Raw genomic sequence first — 18,943 nt, forward strand, 5'->3', positions numbered from 1 at the left:
AAAGCTAATTTGAGGCCGGGTGCGGTGGCTCACGCCTGTAATCCCAGCACTTTCGGAGGCCGAGGCGGGCAGATCACGAGGTCAGGAGATCAAGACCATCTTGGCTAACACAGTGAAACCCCGTCTCTACTAAAAATACAAAAAAAAAAAAAAAAAAAAAAAAAAAAAAAATTAGCTGGGCGTAGTGGCAGGCGCCTGTAGTCCCAGCTAGTCAGGAGGCTGAGGCAGGAGAATGGCGTGAACCCGGGAGGCAGAGCTCATAGTAAGCCCAGATCGCACCACTGCACTCCAGCCGGGGGACAGGGCAAGACTCCTTCTCAAAAAATAAATAAATAAAAAGAAAAGCTGATTTGAGGGGTGGGTCACACACAATGAGCCCAAAGCATCTTTTTGCACCAGAAGGTAAATAAGTACTCAAAGAATTGTGGAGACATATAAAAAGAACACAGAAGCCAGTCTGAAAGAGTTTACACAGACCAAATTTGGGACGATTTTAGTATCAAAATAATCACAGTAATGAATTACAGACCACTAAATACATATATGAATCATTCAAATAAATAATTGAACAAATAAATAAATGGGGCGTGGAGGGAGGAGGGAAAGGTCTTCCTTACAGTAGAATGCCAGTCAATAGCTACAGAAGGAAGCATGCAGTTGGAAAGTCATCATTGGAGGCTAAAACTTGTGGGTGAAAGTTTGATGAGGAACACGATATATCACAGTGTCAATACATATTAACTTCAAAGAGAAAAACAGTATCACCGCAGTAGAGAAATCTGGCAGATACCAACTTAACCAACTGTTTGATGTTATCAGCAATACTGGAACAAACTGACATCAGGTTGCTCCTAATATGTTGCACTGAGAAAAATAAAAATCACTTTTTTGTTATCCTTGCATAAAATGCATGAACTGAATCTAACCATGAGGAAACTTCAGACAAGTAAAAAATGAGGGACATTCTAAAAAAATAACTGATCTGTATTCTTCCAAAAGATCAATGTCAAGAATGACAATGAGAGGTTAACAAAGTACTCCAGATTAAAGGAGACTAAAATATGACAATTAATTTCACAGTGATTCTGGACTGGATACTGGACATGGAAAACAAAAGGGCAATAAAGGACATTATAGTATTGAAATTGCACTATAAATCAAATAACAACACTGTACCAATTGTTAAATTCCTTGACTGGTAATTTTACTGTGGTTACACAAGAGAATACCCTGGCTCTTAGAAATACATGTTGAAGTGTTCTTAGGACTTATACAACTTAAACTCAAATGAATCACAAAAAAATGCATTTATATATATGCATATAAAGAAAAGGGGAAAGAGTGATAAAGCTAACAAGGTAAAATACAAACAACTGGTGAATCTTAGTAAATAATATGTAGTAATTCCCTATACTCTTTGTGGTTTTTTTTTTTTTGAGACACGTAATCTCAGTTCACTGCAACTTCCACCTACGGGGTTCAAGCGATTCTCCTGCCTCAGCCTCCCGACTAGCTGGGATTACAGGAGCCTGCCACCATGCCCAGCTAATTTTTGTATTTTTAGTAGAGATGGGGTTTCACTGTGTTGGCCAAGCTGGTCTTGAAACCCCTGACCTCAGGTGATCATCCTGCCTCAGCCTCCCAAAGTGCTGGGATTACAAATGCGAGCCACCGCGCCCGGCCTGTGTACTTTTTCTGTAAGTTACACATAAAGCAAAAGACATAAACTAGGTAAGCTGTTTTTTTACAAAAATGATAGACAAAAAGCCCTACCCTTCATATATAAAGAAGCTATATAAAGCAAATTGCTTTTAAAAAACACTGTAACACCTCCAAAAGATTAATAGGAAAAGGACATGTACAGTCAATTGCAAAAAAGAAGCTAATGAACTTTTAAAGGAAAACAAAAACAAAAAGTCAATGAAAGATGAGATGTTTTCCACCTGTTAAACCGATGACGTTTTCTTTTTAGAAAATATCAACACTGGCAAGGATGCCCTAAAATGGCCACTCAACACCTTGCTAGTGGAAGCATTAATTAGAATCCTTTAGGAAAGCAGTTCAGCAATATGAATCAACAGCCTTAAAAATATCCACACCAGGCCAGGCACAGTGGCTCACGCCTGTAATCCTAGCACTTTGGGAGGCAGACGCGGGTGGATTACCTGAGGTCAGGAGTTCGAGACCAGCCTGGCCAACATGGTGAAATCCTGTCTCTATTAAAAATACAAAAGTTAGCCAGATGCAGTGGTGGGCACCTGTAATCCCAGCTACTCGGGAGGCTGAGGCAGGAGAATTGCTTGAACTCGGGAGGCAGAGGTTGCAGTGAGCCGCGATCATACCACTGCACTCCAGCCTGCAAGAATCCGTCCCCCCCAAAAAAAAAAATCCACACCATTCTAGTTAATAACACTATCTGAAAGAAATAATCTAAACTATGGACTAAAATTTATGCTGAAGATATTCATCAAATGATAACTGTAATAGCAAAACTCTTTGAAACAATCCATGTTAAACAATACAGAAATCATTAAGTAAACCACTTAGGATATAACCACAAAATGCAATATGCAGTCATTAAAAGTTATTTAAAATCAGAAAATATGACATAATAAATGTTAAGAGAATAAAGTTTACAAAATGGGCAGTTAGGATGATCTTAAGTAAAAAAAAAAAAAAAATTCATAAAGCTCAGAACAGACATATTATAAACAGTGACTGTTTGAAAATGAATATAAGCAGGGAATGTGAACACTTGTCCCAGTCTCCAGTTTATGAGATCTTACCCCTCACCACCTGTGAACTACCACTGCTTACATGACGGTGCCTGTCTCACTCCCTGTGCACTCCAAGTATTTCTTGAGGCCATAGTATCATAACTGGCTGCATTCAGTAAACATCTGCTGCTTCAAATTTATAAACTCTCCCACCTCATTTCATACATGTAAAAAATGGATCTAGCTATTTAAGTCACCTGAAAATTGAAACTATACTGAACATGAAGTTCGTCAAGAACAGGTTTCACTTTTCTCTGCTTCTTTCAAATAAAAACATTAAGGAGGAAACATGCTTGGAGCTTTCTTTCGTTAACAACAGAATCCAAGGCAGGCTTGAGACAATATAAAGATACCACATACCTAATTAGTACTGTGCGCTAGGACCACCAGTGATGTCGTCGGTTTATTTTCAAGTCAAAGAACATTTGCTTTAGCAGTCTAATCTTAGCTACCACAAAAAAAAAAAAAAAAAAAAAAAAAAAAAAAAAAAAAACCACACACACACACACACACTCACACACACCCATCTGTGTGCTGCAGTGCTCAGCCACTACCCAAGGCCATACCTGACTCCAGCTCCGCCGTATTCCCCACTGATTCCACCTTCTACTTGGCAACTTCTGCCTAATTAGCTGAGCAGAGCACAGTCAGGCTAGAGGAGGCTGTGAGCAAGGCTGGGAACATGGAGAAACCAGACAAGAGTAGGAAGACCTTAACCGTGGCAGAGGGCCAACTGAGCGGCATTCGTAAGTCTGTGGTTGTCAACAGGAGCAATTTATCACCCCAGGGGATTTTGCCAGTGTCTTGGAGATATTTTTAATTGCCACAACTGTGGGGGTGCTAATGGCGCCTAGTAGGAAGAGGCCAGGGATGCAACTAAACATCCTACAATACAAAGAACAGTTCCCCACAACAAAGAATTATCCAACCCCAACTCTCAACAGAGTTAAGGTCAAGAAATCCTACCACAGACTGATGCATTCACTAGTACAGTGGAGTCTACTGTACAGTACAATTCAGCAGGAACAAGACACCCAGTGGTTAGAGGAGACCTGAGGTAGTTCAGGAAATGTAAACACACACATTACCTCCTCACTCAGATGCTAAGGTGACCAAAATTCTACCTCAAGAATTGGGAATGAGGGCATTGTAATTAATTAATTAATTTAATAAAACTAGTAAGAATGCTTTTTTCCCCCAAAGGCTTGCTCCTATAAATATCTTATATTTAAAGACTGCTTCACAGCAAAAACTGTAAGATAATACTATCAAAATTGCCCAGACTGGTAAACATCTCCAGAAAACTTGGCAACACACATAGTCAATGACAAATTTAGTTGTGTATCTCAACAGGACCTAAAAACTCAAACTCAAAGTTCCCAGCTTAGTTTAAGGGGAAGTGTCAAGTTTTCAAAGATCACTCAAAAAGAAGAAAAGGGCTGCTTTCCCAGATGAATCATCAAGAACTACACAAGACTTAGAAGAGTAACATTTCAAAACTGAGAACACTACACTTAGGCATTTCAACCAAAAAAAAAAAATGCAAATTTTTAAAAAAAGTGTATGAATCATCATTATTAAAATTTGGTTAAAGTCATGACCAATGAGTCAAGCCATAATAGGTTTTTTAAAATTATTTTAACAACCTTATGCCATTGATTTCCACCTGTGGGAGGCCAGGTTAGAGAAGTCATCTGGTAGTATCCCTGGCTGGCTGGGGCTTAAATAACTTCAACCTGTCTCTAAAGCATCATTTTGCCTATCTACCTTGACCTCTGTCCTTTCAGTGTCAGGAAATACCCATCACTTAGGGTGGCCCACTTCAATGTTGGACAGGAATTAACTGTTAAGAGTGTGTCTGTTACGCTGAATCAAGAGAACCTCCCGTTCAACTACAGGTATTAGTTTTGAATCACGTGAAACGAGCCTAATTATTCTCTATACAGCAGCCCTTCAAGTTTCCATATTATCTTGTCTTTCTCACCCAAGCCTTTTTCTTCTCCAAGTTATAAAATGCACTCTCCCCACAAGCTGTTACAGTTAGCTATTTAAGTGATACAATTAAGATTCAACAGGAGACCAAAAAAACCAGAATGGCAGAACTGAGAGGAATCAGAGACCAGCCAGTTCAAACCTAATTCCATTTTTAAAAATGAGTAAACAAGGCAGAGAGAAGCAAGGCTGCTTGTCAGAGGTCAAGCTATTCAGAAAAGTCAGGAGCAGAATTCAAGTTTCCTAACTCTTTTGCCCCTCAGAACTGTACACCAAGTTGTACAGATGTTGTGTGAAAGGACTGACAGTTTTTGTTTTATGAAAATACACAGACTGAGAGAAAAGATGATCCATCTAGCAAGAATTTGTATTAAAAAGTGATGCAGGTGAAAAAAACTAGGTAATTTAACTTAAAAATTACATAAGAAAGGAAATGTAGTCACAGACTACTACCTGATTTGCAGATGAATGGTTGTCACTAAATATTTCTTATTGATTTCACTAAAAATAGGGATGTAACCATAGTCAGAGTGGGAAGAGGCAAATGAGGAGTTTAAGATGTCCAAATCCTCAACTATCAAAATAAGAAGGCAATGCATAACATTTAAAGTGGATAAATAAATAACAGTGGAATAACATGTTTAGAAATATTAAAAATAGGTACTGTAACAAGAAAAGTTTGCCTCTATTTTTCATTGTAAGACTTTATGCTCCCTATTTTTAAAGTGTCCAAGTATTATTTTGATAAAAATTTCAACATTAATTTTAAGATACAGAAAAATAAGGGACTGGTAATAGATAATGTCGTAGGCAGGTGAACAGGGGAAAGAGCACCAAAACACCATTAGTCGGAGTACAGATTGAAATGAAAATGGGACAACCAACTATCCAATTTAAATCCCCTTTGACCAGGCAATTCCACTTCTAGGGCTCTAGACTGTAAGAATACATCCATAAATGTTCAAAAACATATATACAAGAATGATCACTGTGACACCATTTTAAAAAATACAAATCAGAGCACACTAAATATCCACTAACAGGGGAAGGGTTGAATAATTCACAAATATATGTACCCGTATATTCTTCATTCATCCCACAAAAATTTATTGATTGCTAGGTACTAAGTACAGAATAGTAAACAAAAGTCAACCGGCAAAGGAATACTACATAATTATTAAAAGGGAGAATGCAGATCTGTATGTACTGATCTAGGTGAAAAAGCATACTTCAAAATATATGTAGTATGATCCCACTTTTATTAAAAGACCCAGTATAACTAGATGAGACTTTTTCTTTATGTACTTACAGTATTTGAATTTTTTAGCATTGTAATATTACCTGTGTAAGCTCCTTTAAAGACAATAAAGACATTTGCTTGTCAGATTGAATAAAAGTAGTAACAAAAGAAAGCAAAAAAGAATGGAGGGAAGGAAAGAATCTACTTTTTGTAAGTCTCTCTATACAGTAAAACAGGGAAGATGCACATGATTTTCACTTCCAGATTTTACCAATATATATGCAGTCTTTATATATATCTTCAAGAAATTCTCTCACACATTCACAAGGAGAACTAAGAAACAATCTAAATTTTCATCAATGAAAGAATGAACCAATTGTGATCTATTCATACAATAAAACACCATACAGTAGTTATTAAAACTCAAACCACAAAAGCACAAATCTGAGGGAAAACCTCATGTGTTAGAGAGTACATACAGAATAAAATTATTTATGTAAAACTTTTTAAAAAGCAACCAAAAAAACTGTCTTTACTTATAAATATGGACCCATAGATTAAAAACACCATGAGATACCACTTCTCAGCCTAAATATCTGACAATATTGAGTGACAATATTAACGACACGGAACAAGAACTCCAATGTCTGCTAAGGTAAATGTATACTGGCACCACCACTGCAGAAAACAACATATTATATAGAGTGGTAGTGAGAAATCTAAAGATAGTCCCCCAAGATTCCTGCCCCTGGTTATTCAAATACTAATTTGAGTATAGCTGTGAAACGACCATGGAGATAAAATAGAAAGAGTAATCTAGATTATCCCAGTGGACCCAATCAAATCATATGAGTCCTTAAAAGTAGAGAATGGGGCCGGGCGCGGTGGCTCAAGCCTGTAATCCCAGCACTTTGGGAGGCCGAGGCGGGCGGATCACGAGGTCAGGAGATCGAGACCATCCTGGCTGACACAGTGAAACCCCGTCTCTACTAAAAAAATACAAAAAAAAACTAGCCGGGCGAGGTGGCAGGCGCCTGTAGTCCCAGCTACTGGGGAGGCTGAGGCAGGAGAATTGCGTGAACCCGGGAGGCGGAGCCTGCAGTGAGCTGAGATCCGGCCACTGCACTCCAGCCTGGGCGGCAGAGCGAGACTCCGTCTCAAAAAAAAAAAAAAAAAAAAAAAAAAAAGTAGAGAATGGTCTCCATCTAGAAAAGGAAAAAAATATTAGAGAGATTCAAAGCATGAGAGAGATTCAACCTCCTACTGCCAGCTTATAAGACGAAGAAAGAAAGAGGGTCACAAGGCAAGGAACGAGTGGCCTGTAGAAGCTGAGAATGACCACCAGCTGACATCCAGCAAGGACACATGGACCTTAGTCCTACAACCATATGAACTGAATTCTACCAACAACCCAAATAAGTGTGGGAGTTGATTTCTCTCCAGAGCCTGTAGAAAAGAATGCAGCCCTACTGACAACTTGATTTCAGCCTCATAAAACCCATAGCAGATAACGCAGCCAAGCCTACTGCACTTTTGACCTATAGGACCATGAGATTTTAAAATGTGTGTTGTTTTAAGCCTCTAAGTTTGTGGTAATTTGTTATATAGCAACAGAAAACTACCACTTCTAGAAAAGTTGAAGAAATGCATTATCCTACAACCCAGCAACTATACACCTGACCATACGCAAAGAGAAACTCTTACCCAAGAGCACAAAAAGACATGCACAATGTTCACATCACCATTGCTCATGACAGATTTAAAAAAAATTGACAATCCAGTCATTCATCAATACTACAAAGGACTAATTGTGGAATATTCATAATGTAACACAATAAGACAAGGAGATACCAATGAACTACAGCCATACAAAAATACGAATGAGTCTCAAATCTCACATTATACAGAATAAAAAAGCAAATGAAAGTACACACACAATACAATTCTAGTTATAAAGTTCAACGCATGCAGGGCAAAACAACACATTTCAAGATACAAATGTTATAAAACTATAGCAATTAAACAATAAAAACAAAATTCAGGGTAGCAGTTATGTCTCTGGGGACATAACAGAATGGGATCAGAGAAGAGAGACCAAGGGCATCAAAAGTAATGTAGATTGTTCCTAACTGGTGATTACAAAGTAATAGCACTTGGCCAGGCGTGGTGGCTCACGCCTGTAATCCCAGCACTTTGGGAGGCCGAGGCGAATGTATCACAAGGTCAGCGAATCGAGACCATCCTGGCTAACACGGTGAAACCTCGTCTCTACTAAACATACAAAAAATTAGCCGGGCATGGTGGTGGGTGCCTGTAGTCCTAGCTACTCAGGAGGCTGAGGCAGGAGAATGGCGTGAACCCTGGAGGTGGAGCTTGCAGTGAGCAGAGATGGCGCCACTGCACTCCAGCCTGGGTGACAGAGCAAGACTCCGTCTCAAAAAAAAAAAAAAAACCACAAAATAACAGCACTTACATTCTATACAAAATTTATAAATATTGTAATATCTACTCAATATTTGAAAAAAAAATCTAGATAATCAAACTTCTATATAACAAAAAAACTTTTTTCTTTTCTTTTGCAAAGATATGTTCATTGAAAGGACTAATTAAAATAATATAAAAAGTCCAATCATTTTTTTTAATCACCTAAAATTCTCACCACCTAGACATAATCAGTAACAATTTGCTTAACATCCTTTTAGGCATTTCCTATGAGTATACATACATTTAAATATTTTACATAAAATCTCAGTATATATATACATAGGTATATGTTCTGTCTATAAATGTTTAGACCCTTTTGAAAAACAACTATATTAAGACATAATTTACATAAAATAAAATGCACCCATCTTAAGTACAATGTTAAGTTCTGACAAAAGTGTATAAAAAGTGTATATTTAGTATAACCACCACCCAATCAAAATACAGAGAATTCCATCACCATAGAAAGTTCTCTTCTGCTCCTCTGCAGTCAATCCCCACCCCTACCTATAACCTCAGGCAACCACTAATCTGCTTTCTTAATGTTTTGGTGGTTCTAGAATTACATATGAATCAAATCATACAGAATGTAGTCTTTCGTCTGGCTTCTTTTGCTCAATATAATGTTTTTAATTTCATAGAGTGACACTGTGCAATTCATTCCTTTTTTCTCCTGAGTAATAGTCCATTGCAGACTTGATAGACTATACCGTTTCCAGTGTTGAGCACTGAGTATTGTTGTACAAGTCATTTGTGAATTTAAGGTTTTATTTTATACCCAGGGGTGTAATGTCTAGGTCATACAGTAAGTGCAAGTTTAAGTTAATAGGAAACTGTTAAACAGTTTTCCAAAGTGCCTGTACACTCCTATCAGCAATTTATGTAAAATTCTGATTGCTCTACGTCCTCAGCAACGCTTGGTATTGTTAGTCTTTTTCATTTTGACCATTCTTGTAGGCAAAAAGTTGTTCATAATTATAATTTCCTTTAATAACTAAATATGTTGAGAATTTTTAATATGTCTACTAGAATTTCAAATACCTTCTTTTGATAAGTTGCTCCACAATTTTTTTTTTTTTTTTTTTTTTTTTTTTTTTTACCAATTTTGCCATTTGAGTTCTCTAACTTCTTACTAATTTATTGAAGTTTTTTATATAATGCTGGGTAAAAGTCCTTTGTCACATATATAAATTGTCAACATTTGCTCCCAGTCTATAGTATACTGTTTCTTTTCCTTAACAATGTCTCCTAAAGTGCAGGAGATTTAATTTTATTGAGTAATAAAAATTTAATTTTATTGAGTCAATAAAAATTTAATTGTATTGAGTCCAATTTAACATTTTTAAAATGTTGTAGTTAGTGCTTTTTGTACCATATATAAGACTAAATGGTTTCTCCCTCAAATTGACCACAAAACACGGATATCTGCTCTCACCACTTCTATCATAATATTGGACTTGAGGTCCTCACAAGTGTAATAAGGCAAAAAAAGAAACAGAAAGCACATGATTAGAAAAGAAAATGTAAAACTGTCTTTATTCAATGACTGTATGTGGAGAAAATCCAACCAAAAGACTACCAGAACTAGTAAGTGGATTTAGAAAGGCCACAAGACACAAAGACAATATACAAAAATCAGCTGTATTTTTACATATTAGCAAGGAATACTTGAGAAATGATTTTTTAATCCCATTTACAATGGCATTAAAAATGTAAGATATTAAGATATAAATTCAACAAAATATGCACAGGACCTGTACACTGCAAAACTAAAAAACATGTTGCAAGAAATTAAAGAACTAAATAAATGGAGAGCTATAACATGTTCATGTAGTGGAAGGTTCAATGACATTAAAATAGCAATTCTCCATAAACTGATCTACAGAGTCAAGGCAATCCCAACTGAAATCCCAAGTTGTTTTTTTTTTTTTTTTTTAAACTAACAAGCTGATTTTAAAATACTTTTGAAAACACAAAGGACCTAGAATACCCAGAAAATTTTTGAAAATAAAGAACAAAATTGGAGGATTTATACTAACCAATTTCAACCTTTACATAAAGTTATAGAAATAAAGACAATGTGGTACCAACATAAGAACAGACAGCAAAAGCAACAGGAGAGAGTCCAAAAGCAGATCCACACATACATCACCAGTTTACTTTCAACAAAAATGCCAACAGAACTCAATGGGCAAAGGATAGAGAAAGGGGAAGAAACTCAATAGGGAAAGAACTACCTTTTCAACAAATGATATTTAAAAATGTATATTAGACCAGCTAGCTTGAGCCCAAGGCCTCCTCAGGCAAAAAAAATAAAATTAAAATTAAAATTAAAAAATTGTTTATTCATAAAGGAAAATAAAGAACCCAGACCCATAGCTCATACCAAACACTCTATCAACCCCTAAAAATTGATCATGAACCTTAATATTGGAGCTAAAACTATAAAACCTCTAGAATAAAACACAGGAGAAAATTCAGCAGGCTTTTTTTCACATAACATTTCAGCTATCCTTACATGCTAATAAATATATTTTTTTCACTTTGTCAAAGGTAAGAAAAAAAGGAGAAAATCCTTACAAACTTTGAAAACATCTCTTCATTTCTTAAATGAAATTTCGAAATGCTTTCCTTATCCATATGGTCATACAACATTTCTTCAACTGAAGAACAGAAATATTCACAGGAAAAGAACAAAAATCTTTTTAACCTCCTTTCATATAGTTCCTACAAGAATGGGTTGGCTTCTATGAGACTGTAGTTTTGCCTCGATGATTCTTTTTTGAGTGCCTTTTCTGAAGTCATAATATCTCCCAACATATTAATACCACTTATAAGTTTTAAATATAAAACAGTTACCAGAAAACCATGACAATATGTGAAATGTTATGTACTGCTATATTGTCTTAAAATTGCCTGTTTTGGTTGATAAAGACTTGTAATGTATTATACAGAGATAACACACTTTCAAAATTGTAATAAAAGGAATTTTAGCCATTTTAAGTATAATTTATCCCCAATAATTTACACGATATCTCAATAAATGTGTGCATCATTGCCTATTGGTTATGAATTGTGGTTAACAAAATAAGGAACGAAAGAATCCATTATAGGCCGGGCGCGGTGGCTCACGCCTGTAATCCCAGCACTTTGGTAGGCCGAGGCAGGTGGATCACGAGGTCAAGAGATTGAGACCATCCTGGCTAACACAGTGAAACCCCGTCTCTACTAAAAATACAAAAAATTAGCAGGGCACGGTGGCGGGCACCTGTAGAAGGCTACTCGGAAAGCTCAGGCAGAAGAATGGCGTGAACACGGGAGGTGGAGCTTGCAGTGAGCCGAGATCTCACCACTGCACTCCAGCATGGACCACAGAGCGAGACTGTTTCAAAAAAAAAAAAAAAGAATCCATTATACTATAATTTAGTAATTTAGCCACCACAGTTTTCCAGAAAACTAAAATTAAAAAAAAACATATTGCAATGCTGCTACTTATGTATGAGTGATTTAATACTGCATACAAGTTACCCCAAAACTCAGTAGTTTAAAACAATGGACATTTATTCACAGTTACCACAGGCCAGAAATCTAGGCACAGCTTAGCTGGGTACTTCTGGGTCAAAGTCTATCAGGGGATTGCACTCAAGCTGCTGGCCAAGCTGTGGGATCCTCTGAAGGCCTCTATGTATGAAAAGGATATGCTTTCCATCTCACTCACATGGTTATAGGCAAGTCTCAGTCCCTACCACCTGGGATTCTCCAGGAGGCATAAAACATGGCATCTTTGTTAAAAAAAAAATTTCCTTCTTTCCATCAATGGCTTTTTTGCAGGTGTGCAATTCAATAGTTTTTAGCAAATGCACAGAATTGTACAACCATCACCATAATCAATTTTAGAATATTTTCATCACCCCAAAAAGAAACTCAGTCCTCTTTAGCAGTCAAACCCATTTTTCCCCAACCCCTACCCCAACACCAGTTCTAGGCAACCAGTACTCTATTATCTGAGTCTATATTTGTATTCTGGACATTCCATATACCTGTAATCACACAATTTGTGGCCTTTTGTGACTTTATCACTTAGAAAGTTTTCAAAGTTCATCCATTTGTAGCATGAGTCAGTATTTAATTCCTTTTTATTCCTGAATAATAGTCCACTGCATGGATAAACCACATTATTTAAACCATTCATCAGTTGATGTATGTTTGAGTTGTTTCAACATTTTGGCTACTATGGCTACTGCTACTGTGAACATGTACATACAAATTTTTGCGTAGATATGTTTTCGTTTCTCTTGGGTATATACCTAGGAGTGGAACTGCTTTGTCATGCCTTATCCCATATTTAGCCATTTCAAGAACTGCCAGACTGTTTCTCAAAGCAGTTGCTCCACTTTACATTCCAACATGTAGATTCCAATTTCTCCACGTCACCAACACTTATTATTACCTTTTTTATTATACATAGCCATCTTAGTTTACTAAGATGGTTACTTAGACGGTCACTTAGTAACCGTCTTAGTTACTTAGTTGGTGTGACATGGTATCTTACTGTGGTTCTGATTTCCATTTATATGGTGACTAATGATGTAAAACATCTTTTCATGTGCTTACTGGCTATTTGTATGTCTTGTCTGAAAAACTGTCTACTCAAATCCTTTGTCCATTTTTTTTAGTTATTTTTCCTTTTATGACTGAAGTATAAGAGTTCCTTAAATACTCTGGATACTAGACCTTTAATAGATACACGGTTTCTCATACCAAACACTGGGGAGCAGGTAGACAGGATAAAAACAGGAACTCTCACACTGCTTATAGGACAGTAAAACAGTACAACTACATTGGAAAGCAATATGTATTTAGTAAAGTTACTGGTGTACACACCTGACAAACAACAACTGCAATCCTAGACGTATATTCCAGAGAAATTCTTACCTTTGAAGAAAAACATGGATGAAACTTGGTAACTAATTTTAAAAGTTGCAGGAAAAAAAATCCATATAGCATGATGCCATTTATATAAAGTTTAAAAATATGCATAAGCAAACAGTATTTTGGGGGATATACATGTATAAAGTAAAATAACATTATCAAGAAAGCAGGCCAGGTGCAGTGGCTCACACCTGCAATCCCAGCACTTTGGGAGGCTGAGGCAGGCAGATCACTTGAGGTCAGGAGTTTGAGACCATTCTGGCCAACATGGTGAAAGCCTGTCTCTACAAAAATACAAAAATTAATAGGGCATGGTGGCACATGCCCATAGTCCCAGCTACTCGGGAGGCTGAGGCAGGAGAATCGCTTCAACCCAAGAGGCAGAGTTGCAATGAGCCAAGAGGGCGTCACTGTACTTCATCCAGCCTGAGTGACAGAGCAAAACTCTGTCTCAAAAAAAAAAAAAAAAAAGAAAGTAAAGAAATGATAGACACAGAATTCAGCATGCTGGTTACTTTTGAGAGGAAGGAAGAAGTACACAGGAGGTTTCAAGGCTATTGGTAATGTTCTATTTTTTCAATACATACTTTTATACGCGTGACACATTTAATAAACACTTTTTCAAAGAGCTTCACTGACAACTGAAGGTCTTTTTAATACAGAAAGACACCAAAGCAGTTCAAAGCAAATATAAAGCAGATGAGAACATCACAGTGAACCAAAAACCACATATACACAATATTGTAAAGTATTTTAAATCCAACAAAGCGTATGTTTTGTAGAACTGAGAAGACAGATTCCCTGCCCTTATCCGCTTTTTTCCGCCGTTGTGTCCACCTCTGTCTTTCTGATCCCACCTTTACCCCCAGGTCCTGAATCCACTTCTACCTCTTCCAGAGTTTTTCTCTTCAATATATCAATCTGAAGAGCACACACCCTTCCTCTCAATTTCCATAGCACTTGTATCTCTTCAAAGCCTTCATCATATTATCCTCAGATTACACGTTTTAACTCCTCTATCAGAAATAAACACCTGGAGAACTAGAACACTGGTCACATCATCAAACTGACTCTCCAAAAGCAAATTTTTTATTGACTATTGATTGAATAAATGAATTAGAAAATTCAGGCATTTCCAAGTGAGTTAAGAAATTGGATCTGGTCTAGTTATTAAAAAAAAAAATGAAAAGTTTAAAATTACACTTCTTGAAAAAGAATTTCAAAATTGAAAATCCTTCAATACAGCAAAGACAAAGCTGACAACCGTCAGATAAAATATAAAATGTTTATACTGTATATACTGATAATTTTCCATACTCCATATTCACAGGGGACAAAATTAGAAGGCATAAGAAGAACTTCCTGATTACTTGGCATCAGAACAGTCCACGGCTTTAGAAAATGTAATCAACCACAAACCTGGGGAACATGTAGGGTTGTAAAGCATCTTTTACGGGGGGGGGGGGGGGGGGGGGGGGGGGGGGGGGGGGGGGGGGGGGCGGGGGGAAGCACATACCATTTCAAGGCTCAAAAAAATGAAGCCACTTTTAGAAATTTCAGCAATATTTTTAACTTCCTTTCAGATATTTTAAACTACTTACCACCAAAGTTATAAACCTAAACATTATGTGATTATGGTAGAAATGGAACTGCTACATAAGGGAAAAAGAAACAAACCACAAGTGAATCAACGACATTCCTCCTGAACCAGACGCTACTACTGACAACAATTAGTGTTTCCTGGCTGCTTAAATCAATTCATTCCCAGCTCTGCTTTGAGCTGGCACTAATTTAAAGGAAACAAAAATGTTGGAGCTAAGGCTGCCAGATTTAGCAAATATAAATACAGCAAGCCCAGTTAAACTTTAATTTCAGACAAACAACGAATCATTTTTTTAGTACAAGTATGCCCCCATGTAGTATTTATAGTAAAAATGTATTCACTTTATCTGAAATTCGTATCACTAGGCATCCTGTGTTTTATCTGGCAAACCTAGCTGGAGCCAAAAGGTAGAATAGTAATCAATCCAGTTTCCTCATTTTGCAGCAGAAACTGAGAACCAAAGAAAGGAAATGACTTGCTTAAGCTTAAGCCAAAGATCAGGGAAGTAAGTTGACTTTGAAAAGAGAAAACCTTTCCACTAGGTCACCTTGGGTATCACTTATAGTCCATTCCACTTCCAATTCTTGCTCAACTCACAGAAGCAATAAGCAGACAAGCTGTAAAAGGGTATCGTTTCCCTCTTTTAACATTAAACTTCAAGTTTCAGTACATCTCTTAAAACCATAGTCTCCAAAATCCATTAGGAAACTATGTGTTACTCTTTAAAAAAAAAAAAAAAAAAAAAAACCTGAAAATTTTGTCTACACACTACCACCTCATACTGTTTACATGTTCACTCACCATATGAAACAGAACATCTTTTTCTCTTAAACTCAATTTTCTCAAAATCCAAAATTCTCTTGCTCCAGGGTCTCAAGATTTCACACGAGGGCATGTTCACATTATTCCATGACTCTCAACGACTTGAGTTCATATACTCCTTCAGTTTTCATATTTTTTAGAGTTTTCATGTTTTTCTGATATGTCCTAACCTATCCGGTTGGTCTCAAAAGTCTTCCATTCCCATTCTGTATCTGAGCAACTAAATCAGCAATGAGGCATGAAGTCTCACTATTATAAACATACACTTACTTCCCCAGGGACTGGGATGCAAGGAAAGATGGAACAAGAAACGTCTTTATCAGAAATTTCGGGGCCAAAAAAGGCCCCGAAGTATGGTATGTGAGGGTTATGCTAATTGTCTCTGTAATTACATAGCATGCAATCGAACAAAATAAGGAGAAAGATAACAGAAAACTCCACATATGCAAAGAATTCATTTTCCAGATCCTATCAAATTAAAAAATACACAAAACATTTCCTCAACTCCATACGGAGCTCCTCAACCTATGACTTCCATGGGTCCTTAAGGGTAGTTAGCGCGGGGGTGGGTCGTGAGAATAGTGATAATGAGGCAGAAAAGGGTTCCATTTATTTTTACAATCTGGGCTTCCAAATAGATTTTAAGAAAAAAAAGGTTTTGTTGCATTAAAGAAACATGAAAACGGTAACATAAACCATTATAACCCCCACCCAATAAGTTTTCTATTAAAAACTTCAGCCAGGTGAACAGGAATCCGAATCATTTAAGATGAAAACGGATTTAAAGATCAACGAAAAGTTAGCAACTAAAGGACAAAATAGCTACCTATGCTTTCCTTCTGGCACCCCGAATGTACGCAGGTCTCTCAAGATCACACGTCAGACGTGGAAGGTCCTCACAGATTACTAGTCCGAGCTTCCATTTTACAGATGTGCAAACTCAGGCCAAGGACGACGGCTGACGGGCTCAAGGTCTCACAGCCCGTCAGGGAAAAGACCTGGCACCCCGGGCATCCGGCCTAGGGCCCTTGGCGCAGACTGCTTCTGCGGTTCCTGGTTCGACTCGGCCCGGCCCCAGGAGCAGACGCCAGCACCAGGGCAGAAGGACCCACGGCCCCGAGTCGCGCTGCCTCTCCGCGTGCTCCACGCCGGGCCCCCAGCCCAGGGGCAGCGCAGGTCCGGGGCCTTGGCGGCCCACCTGTCGCGGACCGGGCGGCCGGCAGCCACACCCCCTGCCCGGGCCGGGGGCTCGGCCGCCCTTATTGGCGGCCAGCAGGGACAGCTGCGAGCGGCGTGGAGGAGTGGATCCTAGAAGCCCCAAGAGTTACCTCAGGTGGGCTCTGAGCTGGCGGCGCAACCGCCCCGGCCCTCCTCCAGCATGCCCGAGACGCGGACGTAGCAGGGCCGAACCTCCGCCAGCGCGTTGCCTGTTTACACCCTACGCCCCTCCGCGTGAGGACGCCGACTGGCAGGTCACGTGACGCAGGCGTCACGTGTCCGGCCGGGTTGGGTGGAGGCGTTCCCCGGGTGGCCACAGCGCGCTGGGGGCCGGCTGCTGCGGGTGCGGCTGCGCGACACCTCTGTGCTTCCACCCCTTCGCTGTGCCCAGGCGAGGACCCACCAGGCTTGGAACCGAAGACTTCCCCAGCTCTGCCTTTGTCGTTTAGTGTGTCGTGGGCCTGACTACATGTGTTATTAATACTAGTGTTTTGGAAGGAAAAGGAAATTTTGTCTGGCAAAAGGATGTTGTACTTGGAGAAGAAAGTGGAAAATACTTTCTTACCTGAGGCTATCAAACGGGAGGGAAAGCGAAGGAATAAGTAGTAATGGTTTTTGCCTTGACAGATTTTTGTTTGCTTTCGCTCTGTAATCTGGACTGAAAGATAGATGCCCACAGCATAGCCCTCTGAGCCAGAGAAAGCATGTGAAAGAGGTTTATACGACTTCCTACTTTTAAATTGTATTTTAATTTTTATCAGAAATCATCTTTGTGTACATACACGTCTAAATATTTGATTCGGCATTCATCTTTTGTCCACATAAAACTTAATTATTCCTCTGTCACTTTCATCATTGTCTACCAAATCCCAATTTTCCTAGATCAAACTTCCCAGAAATAGTTTCAACCACTGCTAATTTTATTTGTCCCATAATAATGCATAAAATGTGACTAATTTGTATTTCTTAGTAAATTCATGAGTGAATTATAAGCAAATCCTCTCAAATATTCCACAGTTGTTCTGTTGTCCAGGAGTGATCTATCATATAGCTAATCAATTCTTCCCTACAATTCTGACCACTTTGCATTGTTGGCTAAGTAAAGAGCAGATTGTCAGGTTCAAAACAGTGTGCTCAAAATATCCTCTGGATCAGCAAGGTCAAAACATCTTCATTTCCGTAACACACTTAGAATACAGTATTACAAAGAACAGAAAATGATGAATTTTCTCCATTTGTCGTTTACTATGGAAAATAGGTTATCAAGGCCGGTTGCCAGAATCTGGTTGACTCTACTGCTTCTGGCAGCAGGTGTTCCATGAAGGCAGTACCAATATCTTCCATTGGTATAGCTGATGCCTAGACCAGGCTTGGTGAGCAAAAGAATTGGTTGACTGATCTATGGATATGGAATCCTATCATCCTTCTGCAGGAAGCGGCAGAACCTTCGTAGTTTAACAGGGATCTGTGAGCTAAGCAGGGCTGATAAGCAGTACTCATGGAGGCAAAGATAGGGTGAGTCCTGGCTCAGCCATTACTGTCTAGGCAATTTTCTTAACCTTTCCGAGCCTCTCTTCAGCTATCTAAAAGACATCTACTGAATAGAGTGGTTATGAGACAAAATGAGGTAATGCCTGTATAACACTTTTAAGTGCCCAACACATATATGGTCTTTGTCAACGGGTATTAGTATAGGAGGTCAGAGTCCTGAGGGAAAGGGAGCTGACAACTTGAACATGTCCAGGTCCTGGGTCCAGATTCTTGCCACCTGGAGTGCTGTTCAAGAAGGGATTGCCCGCCAGGTGTGGGGGCTCACATCTGTAATCCTAGCACTTTGGAAGGCTGAGGCAGGCAGATCACCTGAGCTCAGGAGTT

General features: G+C 38.5%; 1 protein-coding gene across 11 annotated transcripts in view; it reads right to left on the reverse strand.

The window, feature by feature from the left end:
- The window catches only part of MARCHF8 (membrane associated ring-CH-type finger 8), a 143,815-nt gene extending 126,506 nt beyond the window's left edge, over window positions 1–17,309 (reverse strand). For 3 of the 11 annotated variants that reach the window (XM_050805338.1, XM_050805337.1, XM_050805342.1), the window contains exon 1: window positions 16,677–17,161. The gene's annotated coding sequence lies outside the window, so the exon portion shown is untranslated. The other 8 variants (XM_050805343.1, XM_050805339.1, XM_050805348.1 and 5 more) reach the window with 6 other exon arrangements.
- Window positions 17,310–18,943: the final 1,634 nt, after the last annotated feature.

This window comes from Macaca thibetana, chromosome 9, assembly GCF_024542745.1.
Source record: "Macaca thibetana thibetana isolate TM-01 chromosome 9, ASM2454274v1, whole genome shotgun sequence".
Classification (NCBI taxonomy): domain Eukaryota; kingdom Metazoa; phylum Chordata; class Mammalia; order Primates; family Cercopithecidae; genus Macaca; species Macaca thibetana.